Source organism: Vicugna pacos, chromosome 9, assembly GCF_048564905.1.
Source record: "Vicugna pacos chromosome 9, VicPac4, whole genome shotgun sequence".
Taxonomy (NCBI): Eukaryota; Metazoa; Chordata; class Mammalia; order Artiodactyla; family Camelidae; genus Vicugna; species Vicugna pacos.
Window position 1 is genome coordinate 44,037,104 of NC_132995.1, and position 6,115 is coordinate 44,043,218.

Below are 6,115 nucleotides of genomic sequence, written 5' to 3' on the forward strand. Positions count from 1 at the left end.
TGCTGCAGTTGGTGTAGTCCTGATCTGAATTTCCTCTGTGGACTTGAACTTGATGTCCAAGTATCCTATTTTGTTTTGGAGGAGCCACCTGAAAAAATTACATTTCAGCAAAAAACTGTAGCAGCAAGACACTGTTACTAGTGCCTCTTCCACTATAAGTTCTGTTTTCTCATGTACTCTGCCCATTGTCCAGGTGCTGAGACAATTTGTTCTGTTCTCTTTAATTTGGAGAATTGTGGGTGCAATCTGCTATGGCAATGAAGAATTCAGTTTTCACAAGAATCTATGGAAAGGTGTGTACGGAATAGCTGATTCAATATGTATTAGATCATAGTTTCAGATTTGAGTGGCATATGTTATTCCTCGACAGAACAGAAAAAAATTACATATTCAGATAAATTTATAGAAAGTCTCCAAGTATTTGTCTTCTTGTTGAAAGTTTAGTTTGATTATTTGGAGCTAGGAACATTTTTTCCTACATAAATGATATCAAAGGAGTCAAAATTTCAAGCTTGCCCTACAGTGAATCATTATTAAAGCCTCCAGCAAAGAAAGGAGCCAAGACTCTGCCAAGAAGGTTTTGGGAAAGAAAAGTGGAGATAGATTCTCTGAGAAAGACTGTGAGGGCAGCACCTCCAAGGCACTGGGAATGTCCCAGGTGATAGCTAATGCATTTCTTTTGTAAAGCTAGAGTAGTGTGTAAGGGTCATAAAACAAGTATGAATAAGTGGGAAATTACAGGTGCTTCCTGAAAGCAACTAGGATAAGCCATGAAAGATAGTAAAATAAACATCAGAGCAGAATTAGAACTAGTTCTAGTCCTAGTTCTACTGCAACTTCTCTGGTTGACCCTAAGCATGTCACTGCACCTCTCCGGGCCTATTTCTTCATCTACAAAATGAAGGGCTTCTCTATACAAGGCTTCTTTCAGCTAGATCAAACCATGACAATTATCTTTTCTATAATGTCATCTCTACCCAAATCCTTGTTCTGCCCTCTTCATGCTGCCTCTGTGTCTTCTTCTATTTATTTCATTCTGCTGAATCCAGTCACTCCTTCCACTCAGCCTACTTCCTCCTACCTTCCCCACAGGCTAGCCATAATAAAATAGAGAGAGGAAAATACTTAAACACCTACTGGTTATCATAGACCATATTTTATTTGTTACAAATATGTTCATGCTTATTCTCTCTCTTAATCTGCTTAAATCTGAAACCTCCTTGGGAACAAAGACCATACCTTCTTTTTTTTTTTTTTTGAATGGTTTTGTTTATTTCTATAATATAGAAACACTTGATGGATTTGGAAAACATTTAATAAGACAATGATGTTGATATGTTAAATTAAAAAATAGTATTCCCCAAATAATTTTTTAAGTTTATTTGCAAAGCAAAAGAAACAGTGATGCCCTGTTAAAATCATTTGGGTCAAAACAATGAGGCACTTGAGAAAACAATTGGGATTTCAGGGGTAGGAAAATAAAAATAAGCTAGTTGGCTTGTTCACATTTGATGTCTGTATGGCGTTCTCCCAGATGAAAGGCCTGTCTTACCAGTTCGGACACATCAATTGGAATTTTGATTCATTTCCAAAATATTGTATTTGAGAGTTACGAAGGGGCATGAGGAAACTTTGTTGGGGGTAGAAGGGTGATGGAAATATTTGATAACTTGATTCTTGTAGCAGCTGCACAACTATATTTGTTTGCTAAAATTCATAGAGCTGTACACCTAAAAAAGTGAATTCTATTAAATATAAATTATGCTTTAATAAACCTGACAAATAAAAAGATTATAAAAGATATCTGCATCTATGCTAAAACAAAGATAATCAAGTGGTTTGTAGAACTTTTATTGACTTATTTTAAACTTATAAGAGAAAGTATAAGAAAATATAAGAAATAATATTTTTAAAATTAGATAAATTAACTAGGAAAAGTAGTATATCTTTTTCTATTCTTTTAATGTTTCTGAAAGCATGCAAAATATTGCTACTTGTGCATACATTTGTCATTAACTCTGGGCTCATTCTACTGGATACAGTTGGTACAAACCAATGCTTTTATGACACTGCCAGTTAAAGCTACCTGTAACTATTAATTTGGTTTGAGTTATATGCTTTCATAGTGAGTTGAGAAGCCACACTGTATGCCGATGTATATATGTGATTATCCTCCCGACAGAATTATAGGTAGCATTATTGATTCAAGTTGATTGCCTAGACTTTCTGTCACTGCTTACTTGAATCTGATTGTTGTAGCTCAAGTTTTGGTACTTTTGTCAGATAAGAGTACTGGTGGCATCACCCAATATTTAGATGAATATTTTCAAAGCTCAATTTTTTTTCATATAGGTCCCTAAAGGATTATAGAACAACTTCCAAGCATGTGCTTTCGTGAGTAACTGATGTTCTTAACTTCTCTGCCATTGTATGTGGGAAAGATTGCAAGTAATGTGCTAATCTATCTTCCAGATCTGTGTTTTCTTCCATCGTAATAGGGTTATAGCAAGCCACATGGCTAGTCACATTTACCAGCCTCCCTCACGGTTCGTATGATTAAATGAATAACTTCTCACCAATGATATGTGAGTGGGCATGATGTATACAGCTTCCAAGGTGGGGCTTTTAAGAAAGCAGTTGTACCTTCTCTGGGCTCTCTTTTTCCTTCTATTAGTTGGAAAGAAAGAGAATTGGTGTGTTACTCTGTTTTAGTGAGCATCAAAAAAAAAATCTTTACCACTATGCCACTAAAAGATTTTCTCCTACATTTGGAAGACATGGCCATATCTAGCTGTAAGACTATTTGGGAAATTGGGTATCTAGCTATTTCAGTCTCTATAGTTGGAAGTAGGAAAGGGATAAGGGAGTTAGGAATGGATAGGCAATAAACAGTATCTCCAATAATTACTTAAATAAACAATGCAACAAATTAGAAGAAAAAAACAAAACTAACCCAATATGAATGGATAAAAGATTAAAAAGTTAAAAAGCAGAAAATAATAAAGTAAGCAAAAAGCCTAAAAGGACTACTTAATAAAACCACTACCTGGTTTTTTGAAAATCCAACATAATTTTACAATCTCTGGCAATTCTGAACCAGAAAAAATAGAGGAGAGATGAATTAATCACAGAAGATAGATAAGATAAATATAGATATGGAAAGTGTGAAAGGTAGGTATGAATTAATGCCAGTACACTTAAAATCTAAATTAAAAGGTTGATTTTTCTAGAAAAAAATAACAAAAATTGGCTCAGCCAAAGATAGAATAGTGTCATAGAAAAAAATTTGAATGCAAAGATATATCCTTTAAGAAAGAAACCCAGACCATATGGTATTATGGGTAAGTTATATTAAAACTTAAAGAGATAATTCTGAAGTTAAAAATTTTTTCCAATAATATAAAAAGATGGAAAGCTTCCCAACTAACTCTATATGGTTAACATAATCTTGATAATAAATCCATACAAATAATAATAAATAACAACAGTATAAGCCAATTTAATCTAGGAACATGTTTAATCCTAAATAAATGAAACTTTACACTACTTTAAAAGAAAATTATGTTTCTAACAGATACAAGATTCAAGTTTTTGACTGATTAAAATTTATGTCTGGAATGCAAGGATAGTTTAACATTAGGAAACCTATTAATTTAATACATTACATTATTAGATTGAAGTAGAAAACCATATGATCACATTAAAAGATGCCAAAGAACATTTTAACACCTACTCCTAATTAAAAGCAATTTTTAAAATCCTTTAGCAAGCTAAGAATGGGAAAAAAAATCAGCTTAATCCAATAAAAGTCTATTTCAGAAATCTATAATAAACATTATAATTAAAGGTGTTTGGCAGAGATGGCTAGCTTTACTCTATTACCAATTCCAGTCTTCTTCTTTGGTAATATAACCCTAATTTTTAGTCAGCTTCATGGTTGCCTGGAATAAAAACCACATTTCTCAGTTTCCCTGGCCATTAGGTATAGCCATGTGACAGATTGGCCAAGTCTAACCAATGGATATAAATAAATAAATAAAATAAAATCAATCAATCAACCATGAATAACTTTAAGGAACTGTCCTTGTCAGCGAGGATGAATTTAAAAAGCCCACAGTATCACGTTACAAAAGGCTACACATGCTTTGATACCAACTATTTAAAAAACCCACAAGATAATAAATATAACTTACAGCTGCAAATAAAAATCATAAAAATATTTAAAATGTGCTAAAGAGTGAAACACACCAATATCAGAGTGAATGGGAATAAAAAAGGTTGGTGCTTTAGCTATATTTGTAATATTTTATTTCCTTAAAATTAAGAAGAACAAAAGGAAAAGAATCCTGAACCAAGTTTGGCAAAGAAACAGCTATTAAACTTGAGTAATTTTAAATGACTCAGCTATTAAATTAAGATTGTATTATTTCATGTTCTTTTCTTTGTTCATATAATATTGCATAATTAAAATTTTTTTGTTGTATAAAATAAAGACTTAAAACAAAAGGAAGTCAAAATAAAACAGCAGGGGTGAATGTAGAAAGAAGGAGGAGAAGTCCCAGCCCTATTGCTTTGTTCTTCTCAGATTCCAGGATGATTGAACATGTATAAGCCCCAGAGCTTAGCCTAATTGTCTCCTCCCCGGGTAAATAAATGTCCCAAAACAAAGGCTAAAGGTAGTCTCTTTGATTTGTCATATCCTAGAGATTGTTCTGATGAGGGAATCAATTCAGATGGTCTATTGCTAGCAATAGATTATTAAAAGACTACAATCAGTGTAAAGCTACCCTTATACCTTTATTTACTGCAGGGTCTTGTGGGTTTTTTGGGTTTTGGGTGGGGGGTGCTGAATTTATTCAATAAAGTTAAATCAAGATAGTAGAAAATAAAATGTAATACAGCCTCTTCATAAATAGTAACACAAACCAGTAAAAACCTAAAAATAAACCTAACAAGAAATATGCAAGACCTATGTGGAACAAAACTGTAAAAATGTACCAAAAATTTTGAAAGAAAATCTAAACAAATGGAAAGATCTATTCTCTAAATGAGAACACTCAATAATTTACAGTATTAATTCTCTTCAAATTAATCTATATATTTAAATGAAACTTCAATAAAATGGACCTTGATAAGCTAATAATTCTAAGATTAATCTGAAGTAGAATCTCCAGGAATATTTTTTTCAAGGACAGTGAGGAAAAGTGATCCATATCAGATATCTAAATAAAGTATAAAGCTTTAATAATTGAAACAGTGTGGTATTGATAGGAAAATAGAATAATATAACAGAATAGACAGTCCAGAAACAGATTAATATATATGAAATTTTTAATAGAATTTTAATATAATAAATTTTGTATTTCAAATCAGAAAAAGGAGAAAAATAATATATATGCATGTATTATATATATGATTATACCTTAACTGTGACATTCACAGATACAAATCCCAGATGGATTAAAGAACTAAATGTAAGAAACAACAAATTTGTAAGACTTATCAAAAGAGAATATAGGAAAATATTTATTATCTATTTTATGGTGGATAGGATCTCCTTAAACTAAAAGCAGTATCAAGAAGTCAAATAAAATATAGAAGTTGAATTTCATAAAGACTAAGACAAACTGGGATAACTTATTTGCAACATATATAAGTGAAAAAGGGTTAATAAATAATCAGAATATATAAATATGTTTATTACCTTTCTCTTCTGCTTTCCCCTTCTACTTTTTGTTTGTTTGTTTGTTTGTTTGCTATAGCTTAAAAACTAAAATTTATTTCAGGCTTAAGAAGAATAGATAAAATTGAGATACATTTGAGGCCCAGCCCTGCACACAAAAATGGATAATAGGCTCATTCTGGCTCTTGCAGCCCGGTTAAGTTGAAGGTTCCTTCTGCAGGTAAACACCATGATGCTTTGCTTGCCTTTAACTCACATTCTTCATTGTTGTGCTATAATATTCCTATGTTGAGTATCAGTCAGTACCCAGAAAGGAAGCAAGTCTAAGGATAAAAGGTAATCCAGTCTCCAGCTGACAAAGCCATTCTAATAGAGCACAGCATATATCCTAACATAAAGTGAATAATGAATTTGTGATACTGAATCAAGAAA